This window comes from Osmia lignaria, unplaced genomic scaffold (genome assembly GCF_051020975.1).
Source record: "Osmia lignaria lignaria isolate PbOS001 unplaced genomic scaffold, iyOsmLign1 scaffold0012, whole genome shotgun sequence".
NCBI lineage: Eukaryota > Metazoa > Arthropoda > Insecta > Hymenoptera > Megachilidae > Osmia > Osmia lignaria.
Window position 1 is genome coordinate 3,078,547 of NW_027478166.1, and position 19,305 is coordinate 3,097,851.

The window sequence follows — 19,305 nt, forward strand, 5'->3', positions numbered from 1 at the left end:
CTATGGCAAAATGTTAAGAGACCTTTTTTGTAGAGAATTAAGTTTCCTACTTTTTATGTTCTATGATATTTTTTGATCAGATGCGTAGTTCTCGAGATATATCAAGATATTTAAAAGTTCCGAAGCCGCACCAACATAATAGAGATACAGAAACACCGTGGCCCCTTTCTTTCAGATAACTATGCACTATTGCGAGCTGCAAATGCCACTTCCAGCTTAGCTGTGCAGAAGAACAACAAGAAGAAGAAATATCTCGAAATATGTCCGTCAGGCCCCTTCCCTTGAGATAAATCTGCAAATATCTCGGAAACGAAGCGAGCTATGGCAAAATGTTAAGAGACCTTTTTTGTAGAGAATTAAGTTTCCTACTTTTTATGTTCTATGATATTTTTTGATCAGATGCGTAGTTCTCGAGATATATCAAGATATTTAAAAGTTCCGAAGCCGCACCAACATAATAGAGATACAGAAACACCGTGGCCCCTTTCTTTCAGATAACTATGCACTATTGCGAGCTGCAAATGCCACTTCCAGCTTAGCTGTGCAGAAGAACAACAAGAAGAAGAAATATCTCGAAATATGTCCGTCAGGCCCCTTCCCTTGAGATAAATCTGCAAATATCTCGGAAACGAAGCGAGCTATGGCAAAATGTTAAGAGACCTTTTTTGTAGAGAATTAAGTTTCCTACTTTTTATCTTCTATGATATTTTTTGATCAGATGCGTAGTTCTCGAGATATATCAAGATATTTAAAAGTTCCGAAGCCGCACCAACATAATAGAGATACAGAAACACCGTGGCCCCTCTCTTTGAGATAACTCTGCACTATTGCGAGCTGGAAATGCCACTTCCAGTTTAGCTGTGCAGAAGAAGAACAACAAGAAGAAGAAATATCTCGAAATATGTCCGTCAGGGCCCTTACCTTGAGATAAATCTGCAAATATCTCGGAAACGAAGCGAGCTATGGCAAAATGTTAAGAGACCTTTTTTGTAGCGAATTAAGTTTCCTACTTTTTATGTTCTATGATATTTTTTGATCAGATGCGTAGTTCTCGAGATATATCAAGATATTTAAAAGTTCCGAAGCCGCACCAACATAATAGAGATACAGAAACACCGTGGCCCCTTTCTTTCAGATAAATATGCACTATTGCGAGCTGCAAAGGCCACTTCCAGCTTAGCTGTGCAGAAGAAGAACAACAAGAAGAAGAAATATCTCGAAATATGTCCGTTAGGCCCCTTCCCTTGAGATAAATCTGCAAATATCTCAGAAACGAAGCGAGCTATGGCAAAATGTTAAGAGACCTTTTTTGTAGCGAATTAAGTTTCCTACTTTTTATGTTCTATGATATTTTTTGATCAGATGCGTAGTTCTCGAGATATATCAAGATATTTAAAAGTTCCGAAGCCGCACCAACATAATAGAGATACAGAAACACCGTGGCCCCTTTCTTTCAGATAACTATGCACTATTGCGAGCTGCAAATGCCACTTCCAGCTTAGCTGTGCAGAAGAAGAACAACAAGAAGAAGAAATATCTCGAAATATGTCCGTCAGGCCCCTTACCTTGAGATAAATCTGCAAATATCTCGGAAACGAAGCGAGCTATGGCAAAATGTTAAGAGACCTTTTTTGTAGAGAATTAAGTTTCCTACTTTTTATCTTCTATGATATTTTCTGATCAGATGCGTAGTTCTCGAGATATATCAAGATATTTAAAAGTTCCGAAGCCGCACCAACATAATAGAGATACAGAAACACCGTGGCCCCTTTCTTTGAGATAACTCTGCACTAGTGCGAGCCGCAAATGCCACTTCCAGCTTAGCTGTGCAGAAGAAGAACAACAAGAAGAAGAAATATCTCGAAATATGTCCGTCAGGCCACTTCCCTTGAGATAAATCTGCAAATATCTCGGAAACGAAGCGAGCTATGGCAAAATGTTAAGAGACCTCTTTTGTAGAGAATTAAGTTTCCTACTTTTTATGTTCTATGATATTTTTTGATCAGATGCGTAGTTCTCGAGATATATCAAGATATTTAAAAGTTCCGAAGCCGCACCAACGTAATAGAGATACAGAAACACCGTGGCCCCTTTCTTTGAGATAACTCTGCACTATTGCGAGCTGTAAATGCCACTTCCAGCTTAGCTGTGCAGAAGAAGAACAACAAGAAGAAGAAATATCTCGAAATATGTCCGTCAGGCCCCTTCCCTTGAGATATATCTGCAAATATCTCGGAAACGAAGCGAGCTATGACAAAATGTTAAGAGACCTTCTTTGTAGAGAATTATGTTTCCTACAATTTATGTTCTATGATATTTTTTGATCAGAAGCGTAGTTTTCGAGATATATCGAGATATTTAAAAGTTCCGAAGCCGCACCAACATAATAGAGATACAGAAACACCGTGGCCCCTTTCTTTGAGATAACTCTGCACTATTGCGAGCTGCAAATGCCACTTCCAGCTTAGCTGTGCAGAAGAAGAACAACAAGAAGAAGAAATATCTCGAAATATGTCCGTCAGGCCCCTTCCCTTGAGATAAATCTGCAAATATCTCGGAAACGAAGAGAGCTATGGCAAAATGTTAAGAGACCTTTTTTGTAGAGAATTAAGTTTCCTACTTTTTATGTTCTATGATATTTTTTGATCAGATGCGTAGTTCTCGAGATATATCAAGATATTTAAAAGTTCCGAAGCCGCACCAACATAATAGAGATACAGAAACACCGTGGCCCCTTTCTTTCAGATAACTATGCACTATTGCGAGCTGCAAATGCCACTTCCAGCTTAGCTGTGCAGAAGAACAACAAGAAGAAGAAATATCTCGAAATATGTCCGTCAGGCCCCTTCCCTTGAGATAAATCTGCAAATATCTCGGAAACGAAGCGAGCTATGGCAAAATGTTAAGAGACCTTTTTTGTAGAGAATTAAGTTTCCTACTTTTTATCTTCTATGATATTTTTTGATCAGATGCGTAGTTCTCGAGATATATCAAGATATTTAAAAGTTCCGAAGCCGCACCAACATAATAGAGATACAGAAACACCGTGGCCCCTCTCTTTGAGATAACTCTGCACTATTGCGAGCTGGAAATGCCACTTCCAGTTTAGCTGTGCAGAAGAAGAACAACAAGAAGAAGAAATATCTCGAAATATGTCCGTTAGGCCCCTTCCCTTGAGATAAATCTGCAAATATCTCGGAAACGAAGCGAGCTATGGCAAAATGTTAAGAGACCTTTTTTGTAGAGAATTAAGTTTCCTACTTTTTATGTTCTATGATATTTTTTGATCAGATGCGTAGTTCTCGAGATATATCAAGATATTTAAAAGTTCCGAAGCCGCACCAACATAATAGAGATACAGAAACACCGTGGCCCCTTTCTTTGAGATAACTCTGCACTATTGCGAGCTGTAAATGCCACTTCCAGCTTAGCTGTGCAGAAGAAGAACAACAAGAAGAAGAAATATCTCGAAATATGTCCGTCAGGCCCCTTCCCTTGAGATATATCTGCAAATATCTCGGAAACGAAGCGAGCTATGGCAAAATGTTGAGGGACCTTTTTTGTAGAGAATTATGTTTCCTACAATTTATGTTCTATGATATTTTTTGATCAGATGCGTAGTTCTCGAGATATATCAAGATATTTAAAAGTTCCGAAGCCGCACCAACATAATAGAGATACAGAAACACCGTGGCCCCTTTCTTTGAGATAACTCTGCACTATTGCGAGCTGCAAATGCCACTTCCAGCTTAGCTGTGCAGAAGAAGAACATCAAGAAGAAGAAATATCTCGATTAATGTCCGTCAGGCCCCTTCCCTTGAGATAAATCTGCAAATATCTCGGAAACGAAGAGGGCTATGGCAAAATGTTAAGAGACCTTTTTTGTAGAGAATTAAGTTTCCTACTTTTTATGGTCTATGATATTTTTTTATCTGATGCGTAGTTCTCGAGATATATCAAGATATTTAAAAGTTCCGAAGCCGCACCAACATAATAGAGATACAGAAACACCGTGGCCCCTTTCTTTGAGATAACTCTGCACTATTGCGTGCTGTAAATGCCACTTCCAGCTTAGCTGTGCAGAAGAAGAACAACAAGAAGAAGAAATATCTCGAAATATGTCCGTCAGGCCCCTTCCCTTGAGATATATCTGCAAATATCTCGGAAACGAAGCTAGCTATGGCAAAATCTTAAGAGACCTTTTTTGTAGAGAATTATGTTTCCTACAATTTATGTTCTATGATATTTTTTGATCAGAAGCCTAGTTTTCGAGATATATCGAGATATTTAAAAGTTCCGAAGCCGCACCAACATAATAGAGATACAGAAACACCGTGGCCCCTTTCTTTGAGAGAACTCTGCACTATTGCGAGCCGCAAATGCCACTTCCAGCTTAGCTGTGCAGAGGAAGAACAACAAGAAGAAGAAATATCTCGAAATATGTCCGTCAGGCCCCTTCCCTTGAGATATATCTGCAAATATCTCGGAAACGAAGCTAGCTATGGCAAAATCTTAAGAGACCTTTTTTGTAGAGAATTATGTTTCCTACAATTTATGTTCTATGATATTTTTTGATCAGAAGCGTAGTTTTCGAGATATATCGAGATATTTAAAAGTTCCGAAGCCGCACCAACATAATAGAGATACCGAAACACCGTGGCCCCTTTCTTTGAGATAACTCTGCACTATTGCGAGCCGCAAATGCCACTTCCAGCTTAGCTGTGCAGAAGAAGAACAACAAGAAGAAGAAATATCTCGAAATATGTCCGTCAGGCCCCTTCCCTTGAGATATATCTGCAAATATCTCGGAAACGAAGCGAGCTATGGCAAAATGTTAAGAGACCTTTTTTGTAGAGAATTAAGTTTCCTACTTTTTATGCTCTATAATATTTTTTGATCAGATGCGTAGGTCTCGAGATATATCAAGATATTTAAAAGTTCCGAAGCCGCACCAACATAATAGAGATACAGAAACACCGTGGCCCCTTTCTTTGAGATAACTCTGCACTATTGTGAGCTGTAAATGCCACTTCCAGCTTAGCTGTGCAGAAGAAGAACAACAAGAAGAAGAAATATCTCGAAATCTGTCCGACAGGCCCCTTCCCTTGAGATAAATCTGCAAATATCTCGGAAACGAAGCGAGCTATGGCAAAACCTTAACAAACCTTTTTGGAGAGAATTAAGTTTCCTACTTTTTATGTTCTATGATATTTTTTGATCAGATGCGTAGTTCTCGAGATATATCAAGATATTTAAAAGTTCCGAAGCCGCACCAACATAATAGAGATACAGAAACACCGTGGCCCCTTTCTTTGAGATAACTCTGCACTAGTGCGAGCCGCAAATGCCACTTCCAGCTTAGCTGTGCAGAAGAAGAACAACAAGAAGAAGAAATATCTCGAAATATGTCCGTCAGGCCCCTTCCCTTGAGATGTATCTGCAAATATCTCGGAAACGAAGCGAGCTATGGCAAAATGTTAAGAGACCTTTTTTGTAGAGAATTATGTTTCCTAGAATTTATGTTCTATGATATTTTTTGATCAGAAGCGTAGTTCTCGAGATATATCAAGATATTTAAAAGTTCCGAAGCCGCACCAACATAATAGAGATACAGAAACACCGTGGCCCCTTTCTTTGAGATAACTCTGCACTATTGCGAGCTGGAAATGCCACTTCCAGTTTAGCTGTGCAGAAGAAGAACAACAAGAAGAAGAAATATCTCGAAATATGTCCGTTAGGCCCCTTCCCTTGAGATAAATCTGCAAATATCTCGGAAACGAAGCGAGCTATGGCAAAATGTTAAGAGACCTTTTTTGTAGAGAATTAAGTTTCCTACTTTTTATCTTCTATGATATTTTCTGATCAGATGCGTAGTTCTCGAGATATATCAAGATATTTAAAAGTTCCGAAGCCGCACCAACATAATAGAGATACAGAAACACCGTGGCCCCTTTCTTTGAGATAACTCTGCACTATTGCGTGCTGTAAATGCCACTTCCAGCTTAGCTGTGCAGAAGAAGAACAACAAGAAGAAGAAATATCTCGAAATATGTCCGTCAGGCCCCTTCCCTTGAGATATATCTGCAAATATCTCGGAAACGAAGCTAGCTATGGCAAAATCTTAAGAGACCTTTTTTGTAGAGAATTATGTTTCCTACAATTTATGTTCTATGATATTTTTTGATCAGAAGCGTAGTTTTCGAGATATATCGAGATATTTAAAAGTTCCGAAGCCGCACCAACATAATAGAGATACAGAAACACCGTGGCCCCTTTCTTTGAGAGAACTCTGCACTATTGCGAGCCGCAAATGCCACTTCCAGCTTAGCTGTGCAGAGGAAGAACAACAAGAAGAAGAAATATCTCGAAATATGTCCGTCAGGCCCCTTCCCTTGAGATATATCTGCAAATATCTCGGAAACGAAGCTAGCTATGGCAAAATCTTAAGAGACCTTTTTTGTAGAGAATTATGTTTCCTACAATTTATGTTCTATGATATTTTTTGATCAGAAGCGTAGTTTTCGAGATATATCGAGATATTTAAAAGTTCCGAAGCCGCACCAACATAATAGAGATACAGAAACACCGTGGCCCCTTTCTTTGAGATAACTCTGCACTATTGCGAGCCGCAAATGCCACTTCCAGCTTAGCTGTGCAGAAGAAGAACAACAAGAAGGAGAAATATCTCGAAATATGTCCGTCAGGCCCCTTCCCTTGAGATATATCTGCAAATATCTCGGAAACGAAGCGAGCTATGGCAAAATGTTAAGAGACCTTTTTTGTAGAGAATTAAGTTTCCTACTTTTTATGTTCTATAATATTTTTTGATCAGATGCGTAGGTCTCGAGATATATCAAGATATTTAAAAGTTCCGAAGCCGCACCAACATAATAGAGATACAGAAACACCGTGGCCCCTTTCTTTGAGATAACTCTGCACTATTGTGAGCTGTAAATGCCACTTCCAGCTTAGCTGTGCAGAAGAAGAACAACAAGAAGAAGAAATATCTCGAAATCTGTCCGACAGGCCCCTTCCCTTGAGATAAATCTGCAAATATCTCGGAAACGAAGCGAGCTATGGCAAAACCTTAAGAAACCTTTTTGGAGAGAATTAAGTTTCCTACTTTTTATGTTCTATGATATTTTTTGATCAGATGCGTAGTTCTCGAGATATATCAAGATATTTAAAAGTTCCGAAGCCGCACCAACATAATAGAGATACAGAAACACCGTGGCCCCTTTCTTTGAGATAACTCTGCACTAGTGCGAGCCGCAAATGCCACTTCCAGCTTAGCTGTGCAGAAGAAGAACAACAAGAAGAAGAAATATCTCGAAATATGTCCGTCAGGCCCCTTCCCTTGAGATGTATCTGCAAATATCTCGGAAACGAAGCGAGCTATGGCAAAATGTTGAGAGACCTTTTTTGTAGAGAATTATGTTTCCTAGAATTTATGTTCTATGATATTTTTTGATCAGAAGCGTAGTTCTCGAGATATATCAAGATATTTAAAAGTTCCGAAGCCGCACCAACATAATAGAGATACAGAAACACCGTGGCCCCTTTCTTTGAGATAACTCTGCACTATTGCGAGCTGGAAATGCCACTTCCAGTTTAGCTGTGCAGAAGAAGAACAACAAGAAGAAGAAATATCTCGAAATATGTCCGTTAGGCCCCTTCCCTTGAGATAAATCTGCAAATATCTCGGAAACGAAGCGAGCTATGGCAAAATGTTAAGAGACCTTTTTTGTAGAGAATTAAGTTTCCTACTTTTTATCTTCTATGATATTTTCTGATCAGATGCGTAGTTCTCGAGATATATCAAGATATTTAAAAGTTCCGAAGCCGCACCAACATAATAGAGATACAGAAACACCGTGGCCCCTTTCTTTGAGATAACTCTGCACTAGTGCGAGCCGCAAATGCCACTTCCAGCTTAGCTGTGCAGAAGAAGAACAACAAGAAGAAGAAATATCTCGAAATATGTCCGTCAGGCCACTTCCCTTGAGATAAATCTGCAAATATCTCGGAAACGAAGCGAGCTATGGAAAAATGTTAAGAGACCTCTTTTGTAGAGAATTAAGTTTCCTACTTTTTATGTTCTATGATATTTTTTGATCAGATGCGTAGTTCTCGAGATATATCAAGATATTTAAAAGTTCCGAAGCCGCACCAACATACTAGAGATACAGAAACACCGTGGCCCCTTTCTTTGAGATAACTCTGCACTATTGCGAGCTGTAAATGCCACTTCCAGCTTAGCTGTGCAGAAGAAGAACAACAAGAAGAAGAAATATCTCGAAATATGTCCGTCAGGCCCCTTCCCTTGAGATATATCTGCAAATATCTCGGAAACGAAGCGAGCTATGGCAAAATGTTGAGGGACCTTTTTTGTAGAGAATTATGTTTCCTACAATTTATGTTCTATGATATTTGTTGATCAGATGCGTAGTTCTCGAGATATATCAAGATATTTAAAAGTTCCGAAGCCGCACCAACATAATAGAGATACAGAAACACCGTGGCCCCTTTCTTTGAGATAACTCTGCACTATTGCGAGCTGCAAATGCCACTTCCAGCTTAGCTGTGCAGAAGAAGAACATCAAGAAGAAGAAATATCTCGATTAATGTCCGTCAGGCCCCTTCCCTTGAGATAAATCTGCAAATATCTCGGAAACGAAGAGGGCTATGGCAAAATGTTAAGAGACCTTTTTTGTAGAGAATTAAGTTTCCTACTTTTTATGGTCTATGATATTTTTTTATCTGATGCGTAGTTCTCGAGATATATCAAGATATTTAAAAGTTCCGAAGCCGCACCAACATAATAGAGATACAGAAACACCGTGGCCCCTTTCTTTGAGATAACTCTGCACTATTGCGTGCTGTAAATGCCACTTCCAGCTTAGCTGTGCAGAAGAAGAACAACAAGAAGAAGAAATATCTCGAAATATGTCCGTCAGGCCCCTTCCCTTGAGATATATCTGCAAATATCTCGGAAACGAAGCTAGCTATGGCAAAATCTTAAGAGACCTTTTTTGTAGAGAATTATGTTTCCTACAATTTATGTTCTATGATATTTTTTGATCAGAAGCGTAGTTTTCGAGATATATCGAGATATTTAAAAGTTCCGAAGCCGCACCAACATAATAGAGATACAGAAACACCGTGGCCCCTTTCTTTGAGAGAACTCTGCACTATTGCTGGCCGCAAATGCCACTTCCAGCTTAGCTGTGCAGAGGAAGAACAACAAGAAGAAGAAATATCTCGAAATATGTCCGTCAGGCCCCTTCCCTTGAGATATATCTGCAAATATCTCGGAAACGAAGCTAGCTATGGCAAAATCTTAAGAGACCTTTTTTGTAGAGAATTATGTTTCCTACAATTTATGTTCTATGATATTTTTTGATCAGAAGCGTAGTTTTCGAGATATATCGAGATATTTAAAAGTTCCGAAGCCGCACCAACATAATAGAGATACAGAAACACCGTGGCCCCTTTCTTTGAGATAACTCTGCACTATTGCGAGCCGCAAATGCCACTTCCAGCTTAGCTGTGCAGAAGAAGAACAACAAGAAGAAGAAATATCTCGAAATATGTCCGTCAGGCCCCTTCCCTTGAGATATATCTGCAAATATCTCGGAAACGAAGCGAGCTATGGCAAAATGTTAAGAGACCTTTTTTGTAGAGAATTAAGTTTCCTACTTTTTATGTTCTATAATATTTTTTGATCAGATGCGTAGGTCTCGAGATATATCAAGATATTTAAAAGTTCCGAAGCCGCACCAACATAATAGAGATACAGAAACACCGTGGCCCCTTTCTTTGAGATAACTCTGCACTATTGTGAGCTGTAAATGCCACTTCCAGCTTAGCTGTGCAGAAGAAGAACAACAAGAAGAAGAAATATCTCGAAATCTGTCCGACAGGCCCCTTCCCTTGAGATAAATCTGCAAATATCTCGGAAACGAAGCGAGCTATGGCAAAACCTTAAGAAACCTTTTTGGAGAGAATTAAGTTTCCTACTTTTTATGTTCTATGATATTTTTTGATCAGATGCGTAGTTCTCGAGATATATCAAGATATTTAAAAGTTCCGAAGCCGCACCAACATAATAGAGATACAGAAACACCGTGGCCCCTTTCTTTGAGATAACTCTGCACTAGTGCGAGCCGCAAATGCCACTTCCAGCTTAGCTGTGCAGAAGAAGAACAACAAGAAGAAGAAATATCTCGAAATATGTCCGTCAGGCCCCTTCCCTTGAGATGTATCTGCAAATATCTCGGAAACGAAGCGAGCTATGGCAAAATGTTAAGAGACCTTTTTTGTAGAGAATTATGTTTCCTAGAATTTATGTTCTATGATATTTTTTGATCAGAAGCGTAGTTCTCGAGATATATCAAGATATTTAAAAGTTCCGAAGCCGCACCAACATAATAGAGATACAGAAACACCGTGGCCCCTTTCTTTGAGATAACTCTGCACTATTGCGAGCTGGAAATGCCACTTCCAGTTTAGCTGTGCAGAAGAAGAACAACAAGAAGAAGAAATATCTCGAAATATGTCCGTTAGGCCCCTTCCCTTGAGATAAATCTGCAAATATCTCGGAAACGAAGCGAGCTATGGCAAAATGTTAAGAGACCTTTTTTGTAGAGAATTAAGTTTCCTACTTTTTATCTTCTATGATATTTTCTGATCAGATGCGTAGTTCTCGAGATATATCAAGATATTTAAAAGTTCCGAAGCCGCACCAACATAATAGAGATACAGAAACACCGTGGCCCCTTTCTTTGAGATAACTCTGCACTAGTGCGAGGCGCAAATGCCACTTCCAGCTTAGCTGTGCAGAAGAAGAACAACAAGAAGAAGAAATATCTCGAAATATGTCCGTCAGGCCACTTCCCTTGAGATAAATCTGCAAATATCTCGGAAACGAAGCGAGCTATGGCAAAATGTTAAGAGACCTCTTTTGTAGAGAATTAAGTTTCCTACTTTTTATGTTCTATGATATTTTTTGATCAGATGCGTAGTTCTCGAGATATATCAAGATATTTAAAAGTTCCGAAGCCGCACCAACATACTAGAGATACAGAAACACCGTGGCCCCTTTCTTTGAGATAACTCTGCACTATTGCGAGCTGTAAATGCCACTTCCAGCTTAGCTGTGCAGAAGAAGAACAACAAGAAGAAGAAATATCTCGAAATATGTCCGTCAGGCCCCTTCCCTTGAGATATATCTGCAAATATCTCGGAAACGAAGCGAGCTATGACAAAATGTTAAGAGACCTTTTTTGTAGAGAATTATGTTTCCTACGATTTATGTTCTATGATATTTTTTGATCAGAAGCGTAGTTTTCGAGATATATCGAGATATTTAAAAGTTCCGAAGCCGCACCAACATAATAGAGATACAGAAACACCGTGGCCCCTTTCTTTGAGATAACTCTGCACTATTGCGAGCTGCAAATGCCACTTCCAGCTTAGCTGTGCAGAAGAAGAACAACAAGAAGAAGAAATATCTCGAAATATGTCCGTCAGGCCCCTTCCCTTGAGATAAATCTGCAAATATCTCGGAAACGAAGAGAGCTATGGCAAAATGTTAAGAGACCTTTTTTGTAGAGAATTAAGTTTCCTACTTTTTATGTTCTATGATATTTTTTGATCAGATGCGTAGTTCTCGAGATATATCAAGATATTTAAAAGTTCCGAAGCCGCACCAACATAATAGAGATACAGAAACACCGTGGCCCCTTTCTTTGAGATAACTCTGCACTATTGCGAGCTGTAAATGCCACTTCCAGCTTAGCTGTGCAGAAGAAGAACAACAAGAAGAAGAAATATCTCGAAATATGTCCGTCAGGCCCCTTCCCTTGAGATATATCTGCAAATATCTCGGAAACGAAGCGAGCTATGGCAAAATGTTGAGGGACCTTTTTTGTAGAGAATTATGTTTCCTACAATTTATGTTCTATGATATTTTTTGATCAGATGCGTAGTTCTCGAGATATATCAAGATATTTAAAAGTTCCGAAGCCGCACCAACATAATAGAGATACAGAAACACCGTGGCCCCTTTCTTTGAGATAACTCTGCACTATTGCGAGCTGCAAATGCCACTTCCAGCTTAGCTGTGCAGAAGAAGAACATCAAGAAGAAGAAATATCTCGATTAATGTCCGTCAGGCCCCTTCCCTTGAGATAAATCTGCAAATATCTCGGAAACGAAGAGGGCTATGGCAAAATGTTAAGAGACCTTTTTTGTAGAGAATTAAGTTTCCTACTTTTTATGGTCTATGATATTTTTTTATCTGATGCGTAGTTCTCGAGATATATCAAGATATTTAAAAGTTCCGAAGCCGCACCAACATAATAGAGATACAGAAACACCGTGGCCCCTTTCTTTGAGATAACTCTGCACTATTGCGTGCTGTAAATGCCACTTCCAGCTTAGCTGTGCAGAAGAAGAACAACAAGAAGAAGAAATATCTCGAAATATGTCCGTCAGGCCCCTTCCCTTGAGATATATCTGCAAATATCTCGGAAACGAAGCTAGCTATGGCAAAATCTTAAGAGACCTTCTTTGTAGAGAATTATGTTTCCTACAATTTATGTTCTATGATATTTTTTGATCAGAAGCGTAGTTTTCGAGATATATCGAGATATTTAAAAGTTCCGAAGCCGCACCAACATAATAGAGATACAGAAACACCGTGGCCCCTTTCTTTGAGATAACTCTGCACTATTGCGAGCCGCAAATGCCACTTCCAGCTTAGCTGTGCAGAAGAAGAACAACAAGAAGAAGAAATATCTCGAAATCTGTCCGACAGGCCCCTTCCCTTGAGATAAATCTGCAAATATCTCGGAAACGAAGCGAGCTATGGCAAAACCTTAAGAAACCTTTTTGGAGAGAATTAAGTTTCCTACTTTTTATGTTCTATGATATTTTTTGATCAGATGCGTAGTTCTCGAGATATATCAAGATATTTAAAAGTTCCGAAGCCGCACCAACATAATAGAGATACAGAAACACCGTGGCCCCTTTCTTTGAGATAACTCTGCACTAGTGCGAGCCGCAAATGCCACTTCCAGCTTAGCTGTGCAGAAGAAGAACAACAAGAAGAAGAAATATCTCGAAATATGTCCGTCAGGCCCCTTCCCTTGAGATGTATCTGCAAATATCTCGGAAACGAAGCGAGCTATGGCAAAATGTTAAGAGACCTTTTTTGTAGAGAATTATGTTTCCTAGAATTTATGTTCTATGATATTTTTTGATCAGAAGCGTAGTTCTCGAGATATATCAAGATATTTAAAAGTTCCGAAGCCGCACCAACATAATAGAGATACAGAAACACCGTGGCCCCTTTCTTTGAGATAACTCTGCACTATTGCGAGCTGGAAATGCCACTTCCAGTTTAGCTGTGCAGAAGAAGAACAACAAGAAGAAGAAATATCTCGAAATATGTCCGTTAGGCCCCTTCCCTTGAGATAAATCTGCAAATATCTCGGAAACGAAGCGAGCTATGGCAAAATGTTAAGAGACCTTTTTTGTAGAGAATTAAGTTTCCTACTTTTTATGTTCTATAATATTTTTTGATCAGATGCGTAGTTCTCGAGATATATCAAGATATTTAAAAGTTCCGAAGCCTCACCAACATAATAGAGATACAGAAACACCGTGGCCCCTTTCTTTGAGATAACTCTGCACTATTGTGAGCTGTAAATGCCACTTCCAGTTTAGCTGTGCAGAAGAAGAACAACAAGAAGAAGAAATATCTCGAAATATGTCCGTCAGGCCCCTTCCCTTGAGATAAATCTGCAAATATCTCGGAAACGAAGCGAGCTATGGCAAAACGTAAAGAAACCTTTTTTGTAGAGAATTAAGTTTCCTACTTTTTATGTTCTATGATATTTTTTGATCAGATGCGTAGTTCTCGAGATATATCAAGATATTTAAAAGTTCCGAAGCCGCACCAACATAATAGAGATACAGAAACACCGTGGCCCCTTTCTTTGAGATAACGCTGCACTAGTGCGAGCCGCAAATGCCACTTCCAGCTTAGCTGTGCAGAAGAAGAACAACAAGAAGAAGAAATATCTCGAAATATGTCCGTCAGCCCCCTTCCCTTGAGATGTATCTGCAAATATCTCGGAAACGAAGCGAGCTATGGCAAAATGTTAAGAGACCTTTTTTGTAGAGAATTATGTTTCCTACAATTTATGTTCTATGATATTTTTTGATCAGAAGCGTAGTTTTCGAGATATATCGAGATATTTAAAAGTTCCGAAGCCGCACCAACATAATAGAGATACAGAAACACCGTGGCCCCTTTCTTTGAGATAACTCTGCGTTTAGTGCGAGCCGCAAATGCCACTTCCAGCTTAGCTGTGCAGAAGAAGAACAACAAGAAGAAGAAATATCTCCAAATATGTCCGTCAGGCCCCTTCCCTTGAGATAAATCTGCAAATATCTCGGAAACGAAGCGAGCTATGGCAAAATGTTAAGACACCTTTTTTGTAGAGAATTAAGTTTCCTACTTTTTATGTTCTATGATATTTTTTGATCAGATGCGTAGTTCTCGAGATATATCAAGATATTTAAAAGTTCCGAAGCCGCACCAACATAATAGAGATACAGAAACACCGTGGCCCCTTTCTTTGAGATAACTCTGCACTATTGCGAGCTGGAAATGCCACTTCCAGTTTAGCTGTGCAGAAGAAGAACAGCAAGAAGAAGAAATATCTCGAAATATGTCCGTCAGGCCCCTTCCCTTGAGATAAATCTGCAAATATCTCGGAAACGAAGCGAGCTATGGCAAAACGTAAAGAAACCTTTTTTGTAGAGAATTAAGTTTCCTACTTTTTATGTTCTATGATATTTTTTGATCAGATGCGTAGTTCTCGAGATATATCAAGATATTTAAAAGTTCCGAAGCCGCACCAACATAATAGAGATACAGAAACACCGTGGCCCCTTTCTTTGAGATAACGCTGCACTAGTGCGAGCCGCAAATGCCACTTCCAGCTTAGCTGTGCAGAAGAAGAACAACAAGAAGAAGAAATATCTCGAAATATGTCCGTCAGCCCCCTTCCCTTGAGATGTATCTGCAAATATCTCGGAAACGAAGCGAGCTATGGCAAAATGTTAAGAGACCTTTTTTGTAGAGAATTATGTTTCCTACAATTTATGTTCTATGATATTTTTTGATCAGAAGCGTAGTTTTCGAGATATATCGAGATATTTAAAAGTTCCGAAGCCGCACCAACATAATAGAGATACAGAAACACCGTGGCCCCTTTCTTTGAGATAACTCTGCGTTTAGTGCGAGCCGCAAATGCCACTTCCAGCTTAGCTGTGCAGAAGAAGAACAACAAGAAGAAGAAATATCTCCAAATATGTCCGTCAGGCCCCTTCCCTTGAGATAAATCTGCAAATATCTCGGAAACGAAGCGAGCTATGGCAAAATGTTAAGACACCTTTTTTGTAGAGAATTAAGTTTCCTACTTTTTATGTTCTATGATATTTTTTGATCAGATGCGTAGTTCTCGAGATATATCAAGATATTTAAAAGTTCCGAAGCCGCACCAACATAATAGAGATACAGAAACACCGTGGCCCCTTTCTTTGAGATAACTCTGCACTATTGCGAGCTGGAAATGCCACTTCCAGTTTAGCTGTGCAGAAGAAGAACAGCAAGAAGAAGAAATATCTCGAAATATGTCCGTCAGGCCCCTTCCCTTGAGATAAATCTGCAAATATCTCGGAAACGAAGCGAGCTATGGCAAAATGTTAAGAGACCTTTTTTGTAGAGAATTAAGATTCCTACTTTTTATGTTCTATAATATTTTTTGATCAGATGCGTAGTTCTCGAGATATATCAAGATATTTAAAAGTTCCGAAGCCGCACCAACATAATAGAGATACAGAAACACCGTGGCCCCTTTCTTTGAGATAACTCTGCACTATTGTGAGCTGTAAATGCCACTTCCAGCTTAGCTGTGCAGAAGAAGAACAACAAGAAGAAGAAATATCTCGAAATATGTCCGTTAGGCCCCTTCCCTTGAGATAAATCTGCAAATATCTCGGAAACGAAGCGAGCTATGGCAAAATGTTAAGAGACCTTTTTTGTAGAGAATTAAGTTTCCTACTTTTTATGTTCTATGATATTTTTTGATCAGATGCGTAGTTCTCGAGATATATCAAGATATTTAAAAGTTCCGAAGCCGCACCAACATAATAGAGATACAGAAACACCGTGGCCACTTTCTTTGAGATAACTCTGCACTATTGCGAACTGTAAATGCCACTTCCAGCTTAGCTGTGCAGAAGAAGAACAACAAGAAGAAGAAATATCTCGAAATATGTCCGTCAGGCCCCTTCCCTTGAGATATATCTGCAAATATCTCGGAAACGAAGCGAGCTATGGCAAAATGTTGAGAGACCTTTTTTGTAGAGAATTATGTTTCCTACAATTTATGTTCTATGATATTTTTTGATCAGATGCGTAGTTCTCGAGATATATCAAGATATTTAAAAGTTCCGAAGCCGCACCAACATAATAGAGATACAGAAACACCGTGGCCCCTTTCTTTGAGATAACTCTGCACTATTGCGAGCTGCAAATGCCACTTCCAGCTTAGCTGTGCAGAAGAAGAACATCAAGAAGAAGAAATATCTCGATTAATGTCCGTCAGGCCCCTTCCCTTGAGATAAATCTGCAAATATCTCGGAAACGAAGAGGGCTATGGCAAAATGTTAAGAGACCTTTTTTGTAGAGAATTAAGTTTCCTACTTTCTATGTTCTATGATATTTTTTTATCTGATGCGTAGTTCTCGAGATATATCAAGATATTTAAAAGTTCCGAAGCCGCACCAACATAATAGAGATACAGAAACACCGTGGCCCCTTTCTTTGAGATAACTCTGCAATATTGCGCGCTGCAAATGCCACTTCCAGCTTAGCTGTGCAGAAGAAGAACAACAAGAAGAAGAAATATCTCGAAATATGTCCGTCAGGCCCCTTCCCTTGAGATAAATCTGCAAATATCTCGGAAACGAAGCGAGCTATGGCAAAACGTTAAGAAACCTTTTTTGTAGAGAATTAAGTTTCCTACTTTTTATGTTCTATGATATTTTTTGATCAGATGCGTAGTTCTCGAGATATATCAAGATATTTAAAAGTTCCGAAGCCGCACCAACATAATAGAGATACAGAAACACCGTGGCCCCTTTCTTTGAGATAACGCTGCACTAGTGCGAGCCGCAAATGCCACTTCCAGCTTAGCTGTGCAGAAGAAGAACAACAAGAAGAAGAAATATCTCGAAATATGTCCGTCAGGCCAGTTCCTTTGAGCTGAATCTGCAAATATCTCGGAAACGAAGCGAGCTATGGCAAAATGTTAAGAGACGTTTTTTGTAGAGAATTATGTTTCCTACAATTTATGTTCTATGATATTTTTTGGTCAGATGCGTAGTTTTCGAGATATATCGAGATATTTAAAAGTTCCGAAGCCGCACCAACATAATAGGGATACAGAAACACCGTGGCCCCTTTCTTTGAGATAACTCTGCACTAGTGCGAGCCGCAAATACCACTTCCAGCTTAGCTGTGCAGAAGAAGAACAACAAGAAGAAGAAATATCTCGAAGTATGTCCGTCAGGCCCCTTCCCTTGAGATAAATCTGCAAATATCTCGGAAACGAAGCGAGCTATGGCAAAATGTTAAGAGACCTTTTTTGTAGAGAATTAAGTTTCCTACTTTTTATCTTCTATGACATTTTTTGATCAGATGCGTAGTTCTCGAGATATATCAAGATATTTAAAAGTTCCGAAGCCGCACCAACATAATAGAGATACAGAAACACCGTGGCCCCTCTCTTTGAGATAACTCTGCACTATTGCGAGCTGGAAATGCCACTTCCAGTTTAGCTGTGCAGAAGAAGAACAACAAGAAGAAGAAATATCTCGAAATATGTCCGTCAGGCCCCTTCCCTTGAGATAAATCTGCAAATATCTCGGAAACGAAGCGAGCTATGGCAAAATGCTAAGAGACCTCTTTTGTAGAGAATTAAGTTTCCTACTTTTTATTTTCTATGATATTTTTTGATCAGATGCGTAGTTCTCGAGATATATCAAGATATTTAAAAGTTCCGAAGCCGCACCAACATAATAGAGATACAGAAACACCGTGGCCCCTTTCTTTGAGATAACTCTGCACTAGTGCGAGCCGCAAATGCCACTTCCAGCTTAGCTGTGCAGAGGAAGAACAACAAGAAGAAGAAATATCTCGAAATACGTCCGTCAGGCCAGTTCCGTTGAGCTGAATCTGCAAATATCTCGGAAACGAAGCGAGCTATAGCAAAATGTTAAGAGACATTTTTTGTAGAGAATTATGTTTCCTACAATTTATGTTCTATGATATTTTTTGATCAGAAGCGTAGTTTTCGAGATACATCGAGATATTTAAAAGTTCCGAAGCCGCACCAACATAATAGAGATACAGAAACACCGTGGCCCCTTTCTTTGAGATAACTCTGCACTAGTGCGAGCCGCAAATGCCACTTCCAGCTTAGCTGTGCAGAAGAAGAACAACAAGAAGAAGAAATATCTCGAAATATGTCCGTCAGGCCCCTTCCCTTGAGATATATCTGCAAATATCTCGGAAACGAAGCGAGCTATGGCAAAATGTTAAGAGACCTTTTTTGTAGAGAATTATGTTTCCTACAATTTATGTTCTATGATATTTTTTGATCAGACGCGTAGTTTTCGAGATACATCGAGATATTTAAAAGTTCCGAAGCCGCACCAACATAATAGGGATACAGAAACACCGTGGCCCCTTTCTTTGAGATAACTCTGCACTAGTGCGAGCCGCAAATGCCACTTCCAGCTTAGCTGTGCAGAGGAAGAACAACAAGAAGAAGAAATATCTCGAAATATGTCCGTCAGGCCAGTTCCTTTGAGCTGAATCTGCAAATATCTCGGAAACGAAGCGAGCTATGGCAAAATGTTAAGAGACATTTTTTGTAGAGAATTATGTTTTCTACAATTTATGTTCTATGATATTTTTTGATCAGAAGCGTAGTTTTCGAGATATATCGAGATATTTAAAAGTTCCGAAGCCGCACCAACATAATAGGGATACAGAAACACCGTGGCCCCTTTCTTTGAGATAACTCTGCACTAGTGCGAGCCGCAAATGCCACTTCCAGCTTAGCTGTGCAGAAGAAGAACAACAAGAAGAAGAAATATCTCGAAATATGTCCGTCAGGCCCCTTCCCTTGAGATAAATCTGCAAATATCTCGGAAACCAAG